General features: G+C 33.4%; 1 pseudogene; it reads left to right on the top strand.

Annotated features, from left to right (window-relative positions):
- The first annotated feature begins 3,303 nt into the window (after window positions 1–3,303).
- The window catches only part of LOC120203782, a 43,097-nt pseudogene continuing 26,872 nt past the window's right edge, over window positions 3,304–19,528 (top strand).

Below are 19,528 nucleotides of genomic sequence, written 5' to 3' on the forward strand. Positions count from 1 at the left end.
TAATCAATATAAATATTGAAAATTCATAATATTTACAAAATCACGTATTAATATCGTATAGGAATTTCTGCATGCCCTGTCTTCGGTAAAATGAACGTATCTAGAGTTCTCGATATCAGATTGATGCGATTCAAGAACCGTTGGAAAGATAAGAGACATACGGTTGTGTATTCAGAAGACATGTTGACCAAATAAGATCAGGATCCCATTCAAAAAGTCATCGCAAGTCTATTTCTGTTTTGGTCTTCTTTTCCAAGGCTTGGACGAGTGGATCATTTGGAAGAGTTATTACTTCTTCCTTAAGAGTTATTACTTCTTCCTTCGATGTGAGCCTTGTGATGCATGTATCACTAACCATTCATTCATTTGGACATTAATTCACTTGGAAATACATGTATTGACGAACAAGATGAAGCATTTGAACACCAAAGGACATTTGAACACCAAAGGACATTTATTCATCTCCAAATACATGAATGGATGCCATAAAAAAGGCTTGTAGATCAAGGATTCATGATTCATCCATCTTATACATGCACCTAACTTTATTCATTTAATTTTATCATATGACTTTTGTAAGCATATAAATTGTGGCTCATTTTTCTCATTTAAAAAAAAAAACACATGGTACCTCTTTCAATTGAGAAATATGTCTAGGAGTTATCTCTTATTTTATCCTTAGGCTTATCAAGTTTGTTTGTGGTGTCTTCCTATCGAACTTATCACTTTCTAAGTGTGGTGTTCACTCATTTTGATATCATTGATTCCTATTTCGTTTATTGATAGTGGGTCACGATCCATCCTTAAACTTTCATACAAATCCATCAATTATCAATCATCCAACATTTTATCCAATACGTACCATTTCAAACAAAATTCTAATTCAAAGTTTACTTTGCTCATATCACCTTAACTCAATCAGGAACAAAAGCATCTCGACTTCATCATTCGAAGGCGTGCACACATCATACCTTTTTTTACTTGCCCTGATTTTCATTCTTTATATTCCTCATTTTGCTTTTTGTTCAAGTCTACATACGGTTGCATATCATATGCATACATCTCCTCTCATTTCTTCGCAAAAGCTTTTTTTGTCTAATAACTATTGGAGGAAATTTTTCATAATTTAACCTATAAAGAATTTGCATCGTGTGCATTTAAAATTAGCATAGCCAAATCAAAACATTTAACCTGCCTCAACATTCATTTTTTTTCATTCATTTAATCGTTCACATTCACTAATATCGTAAATAATTAACATTTTTATTCTTATGTCAATTAATTAATTTAATAAAACAATAAGGAGTACAACAATAAAATACAACTCAATACCATACAATATATGCTTACAAGATCATATTGTATGATTTTATAGTTGTTTGTCGTCACCTACATTTAGATTTACATTCACAATTTACTGCTTAATGGTTATTTAAAAAATTAGACCTGCAATGAGAATAATATGATATTTACAAGATCATAAGCTCAAATCTGATGATTATTTCAATAAAAAAAACAAAGCGTGAGAAGAATATGATGTTTTCAGTATCATAACCTAAATTCTAACGATTATTCCAATGCAAACGGAGCATGAGAAATATTTTCAAAATCAATACATAAAATCCAATGATTATTTCATAAAAATAGAGCATGGGAACAATATGATGTTTTCATAATCATAACCCATAATCCAATGATTATTTCATAGAAACATACATTTCTTTACTTTTTAGAACAACGTCGTCTTTAGACAAACTACCATAATAAAGTCACCCCCTTTCCATTCATAGAATTTCAATACAGCTGAGAAACGCCATGGAACCGAGGCTCCAACAGGGAGGGTATCCAGAAGAGGTTGCTTTGTGGGAGGAAATAGCTGCTAAGATGAGTTGTTTAGGCTTCGAAAGGAGTAGTTTAATGTGCAAAAACAAATGGAATACCCTAATGAAAACAAAGGAGAGGTTAGAATTTCAATATCAAAATATAAGTTTCTTAACTTTTCTAAACAAACCTTTTCACTATCGCAACAACACGTTTTTAAAACTCTCGCAACACATTTTAACTATCGCAACACATTTTTCAAAATCACGTTGCGAATCTTACAATCGCGTTGCGAATTTTGATATCCGCGTTGCGAATTTTGATATCCGCGTTGCGAATTTGGAAACTGAGTTGGAAAATTAGAGTTCGCGTTGCGATTTTGTTGGTCATTTTGGTAAATCCAAAATAAGTTGGTCAAAATCGTATATTATAAGGCATTTTCGGTCACTGAGGTTATTTTCTCAATAAATATTCCTACTCATGCAACAATATGTGGTTTAAACACATTTTCGAACCAGTAATTTATATAATTTTGAACCAATTTCAAACTAGGAATTTTTATAAATGCCTTTGGTTTTTTGAGTTCAAATGAAATGGAGCAGGTATATGTCTTGATCACCTTGATTCATCCAATAATCACAACAAATTCTTTTGATTTTATCAAACTCATTGCAAATTTGAGAGGATTTTGTTATTTTTTAATGCACCCACAAATATAACTAGTTTTCCCATTTTAATTCCCGCTAATCTTTTACGGCAAGTATCGATACTTGTTACGAGTATCGAACCTTATTGAAAGTTAATTTTTTCTTACGATAAGTCTTTATACTTATAGTGAATTCTATTATCTCACAAATTATTTTTAACATGTATCTCAAAATTTCTCCGATATATAACTTACGGGGACTAAATGTTACCCGAATAAATAGTTTGTTTTTAAAGTTCCAACAGTTCCTCCCCCAAATTTGGTCATCCAACGACTGAGACAAATATATCAATTTTTAGGATCGTTTATAATAATGTCATGACATAAATGAAATCTATCTCAATCCTTTGTGAATGTTTTGATAAAGAAAATGTTTACCAATTATGTCTAGTAGTATTTCACAATAAATTCAAGTTCTCTAAATTTAATACTCACAATTCATATCGAAAACTCAAATGTTTTACAATTATTTTTATTTTTTAAATTTTAGGGGTCAGATTAAAAATTGACCTATCTTACTATCGTTCCATATCATCAAACAAATGAGAGTTAACGGCTCAATTACAAAAATAACAAATTGATAACACAAGTAAAAAAAAGGTATAATTTTTAAAAATTAGTGATCAAAAGTGAATAAATTTGAAAACAAAGTGACCATTTCTGTAGTTTATCCAAAAATTTAATTCAGATGTTACCCCGTATATATTCTTAAATATTTAAATTTTTTATTAAATTAAAGACTAAAAATTCCCCCATTAACCGAGTAGAAAACAAAGTATTTCAATTATACGAGATGGAACAAAGACAAAAGGGGGCGCGAAACAAGAACTTGGCTGCAAAAATGGAGTTGGATGAATGGGAGTTGAGCGTTGAAGAATTGGATTCTCTTGAAAGAGACGCTCTCCAGAAGATCTCTCAGCAACGCCACTCTTCTTCTTCTTCTCCTTCTCCTTCTCCCTCCATTCAACAACCCGTCACCCATTGGCTTTATCAGAAGGCAATTATTTTCTTTACTTTTCTGGCATTTCTCTTCTTCTTCTTCTTCTTCTTTTTTTCAATTATGAATATGGGTTTCTTTTCAATTTTCAGTTTTTGGGTTTTCAATCTTCTTCTATTTCATTTATGATTACGACTCAGGGTGAAGCTTCGTCCAGAGTATTGCCTTCATCAATTGTGCCAAAAGCAAAACCTGGTAAGTTGCTTTCCTTTTCATTTATGTATTTTTTTACATCTATTATTCTATATAAATGTAAAGCGCTTGGATTTCTTTGAACGTATATTTGTCCAACAGCTGATCAGTGCTCCAAGGAACAAGAATCCAGGGTTTCCGTCAAACTTTTTCTCCAGGCCACTGGAAACATTGCTGCAAAATTTCCCTATAACCAGGTTAAAACACAGTCCTTCCTCAAAGTGAAACTGCTTTTATGGTTGCACTTACCCCCATGCTTTTATCGTTACTTAGGTTGTAATTGATGCTTTCCGTAAGATCCCTAAAGCCACTTGGAATGCAGAAGAAAGGTTCCTGCTTTCACTCTAATATTGACAATTATGACTTTATGGTTGGCAAGTTTTCTTTGGCATTCATGTAAATGTACCTTAGCCTGATCAGATGCTGTTGAACCTGCAGATTGTGGATGTTCCCGCAATCTTCTTTGTCATCAGCAGAAAAAGTTCTTTCTGAAATATCTGGGTGTAATGTTGAGGTCATAAATAATTTCATTTTGTTTCTCTCACATTAAGAATGCACTACCTTGTTGCTAAACTTCTGAGTTTGACTTCAATATGTCTCGATATTATTTTGTGATGTACTGGTGTTATAGGTAGAGAATTTACATCCCTTGGTGCAACGTGCTGTTGCTGCTGCAGCTGCACTCCCAGATCTTCAAGGTAATTTGATATGTGTGTAAGAATGTCTCCTTGCTAGTTTTCCTTGATAGACCATTACCACTCACCTGTTGCATGTGTTTGAGTTCTCTATTGGTATTCACTTTTATACTATTTAGTAGTTCGTATTTTCTCCTTATTTCTTGGCTTCTTCCTTTTCTTTTTTCCTAGAGTTGTATGACAGGATTCCTAAGTGTATTGAGTCAAAGCTTCTACCATTTCAGCGGGAGGGTGTTAGGTATGTGATAATCGTGGAGAGTTTTCCTCATCAAACCTTTTCTTTGTGATGCATGGATTAGTGCCTTTTCTAAGAAAATAAGAACTTTTACCTCCTCTTTCCTTGGTTTTATGTCTGTGATGCATTTACTATAGGTTATTCTTTCCCTCAGGTTTGTGTTGCAACATGGAGGACGTGCACTTCTAGCTGATGAAATGGGACTAGGAAAGACTTTACAGGTAAGTAATTGTTGGCATGTATATATATGAACTGTTCTGTTGTACGATACATTTATAGGATTATCTAGATACATAGTGTTCCACAATAGGTTTTATCGCATGGGAAATAAAGAGTTAAAGACAAAAACAATCTGCAAGTGGTCTCTGAGTTCTTTTTTTTTTGGGGGGGGGGTTTGAATTGTATCTCATGGACATTCTTGATATGCTTTACTGCTTTATTTTCAATGAAAGAAGCGTATAAAAAGTTGAAACTCATGTTTTCTAATTTATGCATTATTTACCAACAATGTTTTATAGTCAGGGTGTATTTTCTTCCTTTGAATCAAAACTACAATAAAGGTTTAGGGCTAGTTTAACATTGCTTTTGGAAAGTGTGGTCTAAGATTTCAGTTGTTTAGCACTCCTATCAAAATGTTAAAATTTGTAGTTTTAGATATGATGTTGTAAAGTACAAAATAAGTTAATTTAAATGATACTCAAGATCATTAATATTTGTAGAAATCAGAATAATTCTTTGTATTTTCTTCTTCTTTTCAATAGGACATATTACATATTTATATACAAATTATCTCTATAAAGTAGGAAACTCTAAGTAAGGAAAGATATTAATCCTAGGATATGATCCCTTAAAATAAGGAATTGTAGAAATCTATTTACAGAATCCCTTAACTAAAGGAATGGTAACAAATCATATCTCTATAATTCGTACACTCCCCCTCAAGCTGGAGAATATACATTGTATAATCCTAGCTTGAATAGGAATTTATTGAAAACAGGCTTTGGCAAAACCTTAGTAAGAAGGTCTGCAACTTATTCTTTTGAAGGAATGTATGAAAGTGTGGTTGTCTTTTTGTTAACTTGATCAACAATAAAATGCCTATCAATCTCAACATGCTTTGTCCGATCATGTTGAATTGGGTTCTTGGCAATCTGAGTAGCAGATTGATTATCACACAAAACTTCAATGTGATCCTCTTGATTAGTAACAAGTTCTTTCAGTAGTTTAAGTAGCCCAATTCCTTCGCATATTCCTAATGCTAGTGCTCTGAATTCAGCTTCAGCACTACTTGAAATGACAGATTGTTTATTACTTCTCCAAGTTGTAAGGTTTCCCCAAACAAAGGTGTTGTAGCCACTAGTGGATCTCCTTTCAGTAAGGTCTCCGGCCCAACTAAAGTCTGTAAAGATCTTAACAGTTCTGTCTTGTGTCTTCTTAAACATTAAACCGTGTCCTGGAGTTTTCTTCAAGTACTTGAGAATTCTATTTGCTGTTGCCATATGCTCTTCAGTAGGATTAGTCATGTGTTGACTTATCACATTTAGGGGAAAGGCTATATCTGGCCTTAAGGATAAATAAATTAGTTTCCCAACTAATCTTTGAAATTTCTCTGTCTACTAAGGACCCACCTTTTTTGCTAAATTTCAAGCTTGCCTATATTGGTGTATCAATCGGTTTACAACCAAGAAAACTAGTTTCTTTGAGTAAATCAAGTACATATTTTCTTTGGTTGATCACAAGTCCTTCTTTTGACCTTGCCACCTCCACCTTAGCTTTCCCAAGTCCTTGGTTTCGAATTCCTTATTTAACAACTTCAATTAGCAAATCTCTTCTTCATCATCTTCGGTAAGAATTATGTCGTCCACGTACGCAATAAGGATAGCTTTCTATTTGTAGAAGTTACCTTGATGAAAAGAGTATGATCGGCGAGGGACTGCTTGTAGCCATTTTTCATGACTTTAGTGAACCTCTCGAACCAAGCACTGGTGATTGTTTTAATCCGTATAGAAACTTGTTGAGCTTGCAAACCTTGTTGCTTCCTTCAACAGGCTTTAAGCCAGGTGGCAACTTCATATAGACTTCTTCTAGCTTGCCATTAAAAAAAACGTTTTTTACATCAAGTTGGTGTAATTTCCAATCGCAATTTACAGCAAAACTTAGGAGTACTCGAATAGTATTCAACTTCGCCACAGGTGCAAAAGTTTATGTGAAATCTATCCTATATTTTGCGTAAAGTCTCTGGCCACTAGACTAGCTTTGTATCGTTGAATACTACCATTGAAGTTATACTTTATAGCAAAGATCCATTTACAACTAACAACTTTTTTTCCTTGAGGAAGGTATGAAACGGTCCAAGTAGCATTTTTCTCTAGTGCACAAATTTCTTCTTCAACAACCCTTCTCCATTTTGAATCCTTTAGAGCTTCAGTTATGCTTGTGGGAACATGTTCTTTAACCAAGGTTGCTGTAAATGCTTGAAAAGACGGCATCAATGAATTATAACCAACAAATTTTTCAATAGGATGTTTGGTGCATGTCTAACCCCTTTTTTAATAGAAATAGGGAAGTCATCTAGAGTAGGGGAAGTGGACTTACTGATTTCTTCTTCTATTTCAGCAGTTAGACCCAAATCCAATTCTCAGCAAGCATCATATTGCAAAACAGCCTCAGGAATATGTTTTATTTTCCTTCTATAGACACGAAGTTGTTTGATTGGTGATATTTGTGGAAGATTTTGAATGAGAGTAGGTGTATTTTCAGGAAGGGTGTTTAAAGTAGGTGTGGGTGAAGTAGTGATAGGTACTACAGATGAATCAATGAGAGTAGTTACAGGTGACAAATCTATAGGTAAAGACAAAATTGGTGGCAATTCTGAAGGTTGAGAATGAAGAGTAGGAGGAGATACCTGATGTGGCTGAAAATCCTTCCATGTCTCCCCTGAATTTCAGCCTGAGTGAAATAGGATCCTGCTCATAAAATGTTATCCATAGTGGTAAAAATCGTTTAAAAGGAGAGATAGCATTTATAACCCTTCTTAAGTGAAGAATACCCAACTAGTACACACTTTAATGATTTAGGATCTAACTTGGACTTATTAGGAGCAATGTTTTGATAAAAGCAGTACATCCAAATATTTTAAGTGGAAGAATGGAGGAGATAGGTTTAAAATGGGGAAAGTATTGCAAAAATATAGATTGAGGTGTTTGAAATTATAAAACCTTATTAGGCATTCGATTGATTAAATATGTGGCAGTTAATAAGGTTTCCCCCCACAAATATTTTGGAACATTAGTGGTAAATAGAAGAGAACGGGTAACTTCAAGGAGATGTCTATTTTTCTTTCGGCAATGTCGTTTTGTTGTGGGGTTCCAACATAAGAACTAATATAAAACTATGCCATTTTCCCTGAAAAACGCACCCAAAGACTTAGCAAAAAATTCACTGCCATTATCAGATTTAAAGAGCTGAATTTTAGACCCAAATTGAGTGAGAACCATGTTATAAAATTGGGCAAAAACACAAGCAGTTTTTGATTTATCTTTTAGCAAATAAGTCCAAGTTATCCTAATGTGATCATCAATGAAAGTGATAAACCACTTACAATTATCAGCATTCTTCACCCGAGAAAGGCCCCAAATATCACTGTGGATCAAAGCAAAAGGGTGAGAAGGCTTGTGTGTAGAAGGACAATAAGAAGATTTAGTATGTTTGGCAAGAGAGCAAACTTTGCAAGAAAAAGAATTTGACCTTTTATGTATGAATAGAGCAGGAAAAACTTTCACAAGATAGTGGAAACTAGGATGGCCTAAACGATAGTGCCATAACATAACATTATCATCTTTTTTTTTAAAACGGTGAAAGATTTCGAGATTTCAGTTTTAGTAGAGGCATGAAGAATATAGAGACCATTCTGCAAGCTGGCCTTACCAATCATCTTCTTCGAGTTCAGTGCCTGCAAAGTACAATCAATATCAGTAAAAATTGCAGAACAGTGCAAGTCGGTGGAAAATTTACTAACTGAAACAAGATTGCAAACCAGATTTGGTACAAAGAGGACATTTTTAAGTACAATTTGTTCATTGAGAATAACAGTGCCATGTCCTTCTATTTTGCACAAGGAACCATCAGCCGTTTTGACAACTTTACCAAAGTTTGGAAAAAAATTGCAAAACAAATCCTTATTACCAGTCATATGATCCGTAGTACCAGAATTGAGGATCCAATTAGGGGTCAACTGGGAGGAGAAAAAAACTGTAGCATAAGGATTACCTTCTGATTGAGCAGCAAAACCAGAAAAATTTTATGGATTCGAAGTGATCTCCGGAATAGGAGAAGAAGTTGTGGACATCATCTAGGTTGGAAAGAAACCGTAACCTAATCTGATACCATGTAGAAATCAGAGTAATTCTCTGTATTTTCTTCTTCTTTTCAATAGGACAGATTACATATTTATATACAAATTATCTCTCTAAAGTAGGAAACTCTAAGAAAGGAAAGATATCAATCCTAGGATATGATCCTTTAAAATAAGGAATTGTAGAAATCTATTACAAAATCCCTTAACTAAAGGAATGGTAACAAATCATATCTCTATAATTCCTACAATATTATGATATATGGTATGTAAATTTTAAATGATTTTTGTTTGTAAAATTTAATTCGAATATATAAATCATATTTCCGATATTAAAATCATATACAAACATAACTCTTACAAATTAATAAAAATTTCATAACTGATGGAATAATGGACTCAAATGAAAAGTATCCTTCTTTCCTCGTGTCATTATCATTACATGTTAGTATTAATTTTGTATTAACATTTCAACTTAGATTATGATAAAAATATTTTGAAAAATATTATGGTAACCCATTGATAATATTGTGGTATATGTAATATAAATTTTTAATTTTTTAATCAATTAATATATATTGTTTGTAAAATTTATTTTGAATATATAAACCATATCGATAATTTATAATTAATATAAATGAGGGGTAAACTTATAATTTGGCACCCAAACGGGCTTTTGAGAAGCCCAAAGCTAGAAATTTTAGCTTTTGGTTTGGCTTGAAAAGCCAGTTTGAAAAGCAATGCTATAAAAGGCCTTAGTGTATTATGACCTTTTAGATGGTCAATATGTTGATAACTAGCAAATTTGTTCATGAGAAGGCATTTCAATCTTGCATTTTATGTTGCATAATACATAACATTTTTAATCTTTATGATTGGTCAATTTTCATTTATTATACCAGCCATAAATCTTTACCTTTTCCTTTAGGAGTTCTGTGACTATTCTTCTATTGCTAACTTTAAATATTGATGTTTTTCACTAAAGAATACCTTGTAATAATGCTTCCACCTCTTTACCGTGCTCTTGTGCGCAGACAATCTATTATAATAGCAAGTTTTATCAAGGAGATTTTTTGGTGTTTAATGAGTGGCGTTTAATTGTTTGGACTTTGGAGTGTAATAATTCTTTTAAAGTTTAACAAAAAGAACCTAGTTTACTACTTTTATCCCTTTTATTATATTTATTTTTGGTTTTGTGCTGCATATTAAACCTTTATGGGCTTGGCAGGCTATTGCTGTTGCTGCATGTGTTCGTGACTGTTGGCCTGTTCTTATACTTGCGCCATCTTCATTGCGTTTGTATTGGGCTTTAGTGAGTGCCCATCATCTTTATGTTTAAGTTACTTTTGGGAAAAAAAAGTCTATTTTTTTTTGGGGGGGGGGGGGGAAATGCTTATACTCCTTTCATGCAGACGATTCAACAATGGCTCAATATTCCTCCATCAGATATAATTGTATGTTATCTTGATTCCATTTCATGTTTCCTACCAAAATTGAAGAAAAACTGGAAATGATCCTACGAACATTTATAGGTTGTTTTCTCCCAAATGGTTGGGTCAAATAGAAGTGGATTCACAATCTTATCCTCAAATAGCAACGGTGGTATTCATCTTGATGGTCTGTTCAACATCATCTCCTATGATTTGGTAGCAAAACTTAAAAATATATTAGTGGCGTCAGATTTCAAGGTCAGTACAATCTTTGTACTTTTCAAGTTTTATGCAATCTTTTCTCCTTTTGAATTTTATACTTTTCAATATGTTGTTAATATCACCTTGAATTCATCATCTATAACGAAAGGGTAATAGTTGAGCAAAGACATAGTTTGAATTGGAGAAAGATGAATAGAAAATTTAAGAGTGTTAAACTTTGATATGGTGTCTAAACTGTCTTTTTGTTAGAAACATGTAAATGAAAAGAGTTTAGAACGGTGGGATGGATGCTCAGCAACTTTTTTTTTATAAGAAAGAGGCCTCGTTAAAACCCCCTTCATAACCGTTAAGCTACAAGGTATTTTAACAGCATTGGAAGGAGGAAATGAGTGACCAAATTTTATTAATAGAAACAAAGATTACATCCTAGGTACAACCCCCTAGATTACAACCTTTCTCATATACCTACACCTTTCTATAGGTAATAAAGCTAACACTCCAAACAAAATTCTAAAACAGACCACAAACATGGCAAACTTTACCCTATTCCCTTCTTGGCTAAAGCATCAGCTTCCCAATTACTACTCTTCACAAACCTTAGCAGGACATTTGAAACCAACAAACTATTCGCTAAATCTTTACCCAGATTGCTAAATACAGCTGAACAGAACTGTGGGTTTTTAATCCAATTAACAACCAAAGAATCAGTCTCCAATATTAGATCCACTTTGAATCTAAAAACATTTTCAGCCCTTCTTGAATAGCTTTGAGTTCTGCCAGAACCAGCGGACCAGGACCTGATGCAACTGAGAAATACTCCAGCTTCTTGCCTTCTGTATCCCTAAGCAAACCGCCGATACCACTGCACCTCCAATCACTGTTTATTGCCCCATTAACTTTAAGCCAGCCCAAAAGGGGAGGACACCATCATGTCAATGGCGAAATTATCCTTAACGTGGCCTTGTGCACATCTGCCAATGTAAGGTCACCTACAAGCAAGTCAAGAGCAACTAGAAACCCAGACTTCTTCGCCAAGAACCAAGCAGCCACTCTATATCTAACCAGAAAGCACAAATAGGTTAGATCCAACCTTCCATTTTCAAAAATTAATTTATTCCTACATAACCAAATAGACCACATAATTGCTCATGGAATAAATTTCCAAATCTCATAATTCGGAACTAAATTAGCCCACATAACAATGAATTCATTTGGAGTATTAGGCAAAGATGTACAAACGTTTCACATGCTCATGAATCTCATCCACACCCCCCAAACTAATTTACAAGATAAGAATAAATGGCTAACCGACTCGACATCCGAACCACAAAACGGGCACAGACAGAGGATCTTCAATTCCGCTGAAACCCCGCCTAATTAAGGCAGCTTTTACTGCAATCTTCTGGCGGAAAATCTGCCATAAAAAAGTTTCAACTTTAGGAGGAGCTAAACCAGTCTAGATAAATTCCGACAAAAGCGAAACCGGTTCCGAATTGCTTGACACTGCTTTAATACCCGTTTTTATCGAATAAACTCCTTCCACATTCCCTCTCCACACACAATGGTCATCATCACCTGCTCCAACACTTACTTTTTCCAATAACGAAAGCAATTCAACCCAAAGATCCATCTCCCAATCCAACAAATTCCTCCTCATCTTAATATCCCACACCCACCTACCATACTTAAGCGATCCAAAATTTGCTATAACCCTGTCGTAACCGGTTTTTGCCCGGGCACGAAATTTTACTTGGCGGGAAAACTAAAATGAATAAATGATTTTGTCAACCCAAAGATCCATCTCCCAATCCAACAAATTCCTCCTCATCTTAATATCCCACACCCACCTACCATACTTAAGCGATCCAAAATTTGCTATAAACCCTGTCGTAACCGGTTTTTGCCCGGGCACGAAATTTTTACTTGGCGGGAAAACTAAAATGAATAAATGATTTTGATTTAAACAATGTTTTGAGAGTCACCATTGATCATTTTGGGTTAGGTAGGTCAAATACCTAAAAACAATCTTTTAAAATAGTTTTTAAGAAAACATAATTTAAAAGATAAACTGATCTACGTATAACCAAAAATATTTTTAGTAAAGAAGGGATTCGTGGTCGATTACGTTTACGGAAGGAGTAGTGCCCCTATAACTCCCAAAATTGGTACTCATTAATTATAAATTCTCTATTATTGGAAAAAAATTTAAAAATATATTTATTTGAGAATCCTATTATTTCAAATTTATTAGTATAATTTTAAGAAAATATATTAATATATATATATATATATATATATATATATATATATATATATATTATAAATAAGATATTTATTAAATTAAAAATATCAGAAAAGAACTTCTAGGTGTTTTAAGACAGTCAATTTCTTAATATTAAAAAATAAATAAATATTAATAAAATATTTCTCTAAAAATAATTAAAATAAATTAATATATAATTTATAAAAATAGGATATTTATTTATTTAAGAATATCATAAAAAGACTTCTAGGTGCTTTAAGACAGCCTATTTCTTAATATTAAAAAAATATATTAAAATATGATTATTTTTCTTAAAAGTAATTTAGATAAAATTAAATTTATAAATAGAATTTTAATTTAATATATAAAAAAATAAGTAAATAAATATTATTTATTATATATGTTTATATAACTACATAATAATAATTAAATATATAAACATATAAAATTAAAATATAAATATAAATAAACAATGACTAAAAGAAATAAAATTAAAACTATAGTATTAAAATATAAAAAGTAATAAAACTTGTAAGATAAATGAAAGTATTTGAAATTAGTGACTAAATTATAACATTTTAAAATTAAATACCTAATACCTAATTAATTATTCAAAATTACAGGGGCTAAACATGCTATTTTACCTTATTGTTAATTTAGTGACTAAAATAAACATAATTAAAACAATATAATTTAAATGTAAAATATTAAAATTCACAGGCCTAATTCGAATTTAGCCTTAATTAATTATTTCGGGATTAAAATAAATGTTATCAAAATTTTAGGGACTAAATGTGATATTTATCCTTAATATATAAATATATATAGGTAGTGACTAAAATATAATAAATTAAAACTTGAATGCAAAATTAATATGCTCATAAATGAATTTCAGTGACTAAAATGAAAGGATTACAAACTAAAAGGACTACGGACGAGGTTTGACCTTTAATAAATTACACACAGACCCCTCCCCAAAACGACGTCGTTCGGGGAGGGGTATTTAAACCCTAAACCGAACGTCCTTAAGGCCAAAATTTTTTATTCTCTTCCCCTCTCTTTCTCTAAAAATCGAGAGAACAAATTCTCTTTGGCTTCTCTCTAGTTTCCCTCACCGGAGGGAATTCTGGCGCCGATCGCCGTCGCCAACCTTGCCGCCGGCCACTGCCTCCGGTGTCCGAAAAATAAAACCTTATACCAAAATGTATATTGGATCGTCCTAATGACGATTCCGGTGTCCGTTTCCCTTAAAAAGCTCCAAATCAGAGCAAATCTATGAAAATATCTTCGATTTTCGAAGGCTTGTGGTGGAGCGTGGAGGCGCGTGGTTACTCCGGTGGTGGTGTGGTTTTCCTCGATAAGGTTTCTTTCGATTTTTATCTCGGTATTTTGGCTATTTTTGGTTGATGTGTTGCTTGTGGTTCTCTGTTTTTTCTTTCTTTTCTATTTTCTGTCTGTGGTTGCTGTGGGTTTGTTTGTGTGGCTTCTCTCTCTGTTGCTTCGTGGTCTTCTCTTACAGGTTCGGTCGATGGTTTTATAACCATCACCGGCGCTCGTCTTGGACCGGGTAAAAGGGTGGCAGTTTGGTGAGTCACCAAAGTTTAGTGGTGACTCATGGTAGCCTTTAACGTGGACGGCTGGCTTTGAGTCTTCTGTAGGCTCTCGGTTGGCATCGTGGTAGTGTGTGAAGCGACGTGGAGGCGCGTAGATCGGTGGCAATAGAGGCGGCAGCCGCGTGTCCCTAGGGTTATGATACCCTAGGGTTTGTTGTTGGGATCATCTGGACCGTTGGATCTAAGCTAGATCCAACGGTGGACAAGGAGAGGCTGCTGGGGCATTAGATGAAAACCCTAAATGGGTTTAGGGTTTCTTGTTGGGCCGGTCTGGATTGGACTCTTGTAACTGGGCCGGTCAGGTTTTGGGCCTACAATGTATTAAAATTATATATTATTTAATAATAATAAAATAATATAATAATAATATTAAAACAAAATAATAATAAATAAAATATAAGAAACAAATGAAATAAAAAAACTAGTGTCTTCAGCTGCCCTCTTTGCTCATTCTTGTGTTAATAATAATAGGGCAAATATGAAAAGATAATAAGTTTCTTTTTCATTTGATTTCACTTGATTAGGATGGAAATGTTGAACAAGTTCTTCTTTGGGATTAGTTCTTCTCATTATGAACTTTTCCACTGGGGATGACAATTTATCTCTTTCTGTGATGTAATCTAGCAAAAAGTTGAATAAATTCTTCTCATTATGAACTTCTTCTTCTTTTTCAGATGAGTTCTTCTCATTATGAACTCCTTCTGGAAATGCTGATCTTCTAAAGAGGGGTTGGTAATTCAACTTCAATATGTGATGAATTAAGGCAAGATTGAACAAGTTCTTCTCATTATGAACTTCTCCACTAGGGATGACAATTTATCTCCTTCTGTGATGTAATCTAGCAAAAAGTTGAATAAATTTTTCTCATTATGAATTTCTTCTTTTTCAGATGAGTTCTTTTCATTATGAACACTTCTGGAAAAGTTAATGTTGATATATCTCCTGTGATAGAGTTATGCAAAAGGTTGAACAAGTTATTCTCATTATGAACTTCTTCTTTCGCTTTAGATAAGTTCTTCTCATTATGAACTTTCTCTGGAAAAGTTGATGCTAATCTATCTCCTTCTGTGATAGAGTCATGCAAAATGTTGAACAAGTTCTTCTCATTATGAACTTATTCTCCTTCTTCAGATGAGTTCTTCTCATTATGAACTCTACCTGGCAATGCTGATCCATCGAGTGATGAATTAGAGCAAAAGGTTGAACAAGTTCTTCTCATTATGAACTTCTTCTTCCTCTTCAGATAAGTTCTTCTCATTATGAACTTTCTCTGGAAAAGTTGATCCATCGATGATGAATTCGAATCTTTGCTAAAATCTTTGAAATTCCCGTCAAATATTCAACATGGATAAAATGAATGAAAATGTCCCTAATTTTGCAAATGTCTAAATATGATACATGAATATTAAGTTCATTTTTATTTGATTTCAAAGTGGCCAACTCGGTCTTCCTTCACTTAATAAAAATCATTTCCAGTTGGAACTCTCGTCGTAGTTAGAACAATGACCTTGATGCCCCATTTGGTCTTTGATAAAACTGGCTTTCTTTTTTTGAACTTGCATAGAAATCCAATAAATCTTTCTTCTTTGAAAAGAGAATCTATCATCTTTGAAGAGAGAATCTATTATATTTGGAAAATGTAGATGTAGATACGTCAAACTTAGTAGAGATAAATTAAGAGAGCAGTATGTTCTGATTTGACTCTTGAAACACATCATAAGGAAGATTTATCCTAATTCCTTTCATATTTCCACATCTAATCAGATCTCAAACAAAACCATTCAGACCATATCATGTTGAGATGCTTAACAACCTATTGTTCAATCTCAGTAGGCTCCACTAGTTTCTTGTTGCTAAAATTTCAGCTCCCCTTCTGTGGAAAGAAATCTTCATCATCTCACTTCAAATCTTAGTGTTGAAGAAGACAAACTTCATTTCGAATCAATAAATGGATACACCATATGACTGCAACATTGGTTCAGCACCATAATTACTGGTTCGTAAAACATTTGACAACACATTCATCCTTTCTTGTGGCTTCTGCCCAGAATTTCTTTTCTGCTTTTCTGTTTTACTTGCTTCCAAATGACTCAACAATGATTGCAAATGTTGATAAGACTTACTTTGGATTCCATGCACTTAAAAGTATTAACATAAAGTGATAGCCATAAATTTTATTTGTTTCAAAATTATGTTAATCCATTTGCAAGATGTTTATATAAAAGAATAAATTGAATTTCGAAAATAAATTGAATTTCTAAAAGATAAACTTGGAATTTATTAATAAATATATAGAAATGTATTCAAAGTCATGGCAAACATAGGAATAATAAAAATTCAAATGACTCAACAAATTATTAGCATAAGTATTTCTAAACCAATCAATTTGATATAATTTAGAGCACTGAGGTAAGCTTATGTCTGGAAGATCTTAAACGTTGCCAGAATGCTTGTAGATGTAAAGTTCCTTCCAAAATATCAAACTCTTAAGAGGGTTTAATTGCCAGATGCCTAATATCTTGACCCTCATTTTCTATTTTTTATTTATTTATTTTTTCTTTTTCATTTCATTTTTTTTCTTTTTCAAGCTTAATATTTCTTGACAGAATCTGAGTTTATTGGGTTTCTCAGAACTTTTCCATCCATTTCTGCCAAAATCAACGCTCCTTCAGAAAAGGCCTTTTTTACAACATATGACCCTTCCCAATTAGGCATTCATTTCCTACAGAAATCTTTATGTATAGGCAAGATATTTTTCAGCACTAGATCACCCTCTTGGAATTCTCTTGGATGTACTCTCTTGTCATGAGACTTCATCATCCGTTTCTGATACATCTGTCAATGGCAAATAGCTTTCAATCTCTTCTCATCAATAAGGTTCAATTGATCAAATCGAGCTTGGATCCATTCAGATTCATCCAATTTTACCTCTCTTAAAATTCGAAGTGACGAAATCTCAACTTGAATTGGTAGGACTGCTTCCATTCCATAGACTAAAGAAAAAGGCGTTGCCCCAGTAGATGTTCGCACAGTAGTTCGATATGCATATAAGGCAAAAGGTAATTTATTGTGCCAATCTTTGTAAGTTTCAGTAGTCTTTGTAATGATTCTCTTGATGTTCTTATTTGCTGCTTCAACTGCCCCATTCATCTTTGGGCAATATGCCATCGAGTTTGCATGCTTGATCTTAAATTGTGCACAAAGTTCAGTCATCATTTTGTTGTTCACGTTCAGAGCATTATCTGTAATGATTCTCTCTGGTACCCCATACCGGAAGATTATTTCTTTCTTTATAAATTTGCAAACTATAGACCTCTTAATATTGGCATATGAAGCAGCTTCAACCCACTTGGTAAAACAGTTAATTGCCACTAGGATGAAACAATGTCCATTTGATGCTTTTGGTGTGATTGCCCCAATGACGTCTATTCCTCACATAGAAAATGGCTAAGGTGTTGTCATTACAGGTAAAGGTGATGGAGGTACATGAATCTTATCTGCATATACGTGGCATTTATGACATCTCCTTGCATAATCAATGCAATCTGTATGCATAGTAGCCCCAATAATACCCATATCTCATTATTTTTCTAGCCATGGAAAGACCATTTGCATGTGTTCCACATATCCCACTATGTACTTCTTCAATGATGCTTCTAGCTTCGCTATTATTTACACATCTCAATAGCATTTGATCATTGTTTCTTCTATACAAAGTCTCACCATCAAGAAAGTATCCAGCAGTCATTCTTCTCAATGTTCTTTTATCAATCTCAGATGCATTTTGTGGATAACTTTGATACTTGATATATTGCAAGATATCATAATACCATGGTTTGTCATCTGCCTCTTCTTCTACACTGTAGCAATGTGCAGGAATTTCATATACTTGCATTTTGATCGGCATCATATCAACTTTCTTAGTTACTTGAAACATTGCAACTAATATAGCCAAAGCATCTGCCATTTGATTTTCCTCTCAAGGGAGATAATTGAAGGTGACTCTCTCAAATTCTTTCACTAATTCGAGGGTAAAATCTTGGTATTCCAGCAATTTGGGATCTTTCGTTTCCCATTCTCCTTGTAATTGATACACCACTAACGATGAATCTCTATATATCTTGAGAAATTTAATTTTTCTTTCTATGGCTACCTTCAATCCCATGACACAAGCTTCATATTCCGCCATGTTATTGGTGCAAAAGAACTCCAATCTACTTGTAAAAGGATAATAAATATTTTCTGGAGAAATTAACACTGTCCCAATTCCTCGTCCCAAGGCGTTGGATGCTCCATCAAAATAAAGCTTCTAGGATTCATCATTTGTTTTGACTTCTTCATTTATGGATATGCACAACAAATCTTCATCTGGAAAATTAAAACTCAAAGACTGATAATCATTTGATACACGACTGGCCAGAAAATCAGCTATGACACTTTTTTTTATCACTTTTTGGTTGACATATACAATATCAAACTCGGATAATAACATCTGCCATCTAGCCATTTTGCCTGTCAAAGCTGGTGATTCCATTAAGAACTTTAAAGGATCAAGTCTAGATATCAGCCAAGTGGTATGATATAACATGTATTGTCTGAGTCTTCGAGTAGCCCACACAAAGGCACAACATAATTTTTGTATTGGCGGGTATCGAATTTCACAATTAGTAAATTTCTTACTCAGATAATAAATGACTTTCTCTTTTCTTTCAGAATCATCATGCTGTTCCAGTACGCATTCCATCGAATTTTCAAAGACTGTTAAATAGAGGATTAACGGTCTATCAGGCACTGGTGATACTAAAATGGGGGCATTGGATAAATATTTCTTAATAATATCCAAAGTTTCTTGACATTCATCATTCCATACTTCAGAATTGTTCTTTCGAAGTAATTTGAATACTGGATCACATTTGTCAGTTAATTGAGAAATGAATCGAGATATATAATTTAATCTCCCCTAAAAGCCTCGAACTACTTTTTTTGTATTAGGTGATGGA

The sequence above is a fragment of the Hibiscus syriacus genome, unplaced genomic scaffold (assembly GCF_006381635.1).
Source record: "Hibiscus syriacus cultivar Baekdansim isolate YM2019G1 unplaced genomic scaffold, ASM638163v2 tig00000340_pilon, whole genome shotgun sequence".
In the NCBI taxonomy this organism is placed as follows: Eukaryota; Viridiplantae; Streptophyta; class Magnoliopsida; order Malvales; family Malvaceae; genus Hibiscus; species Hibiscus syriacus.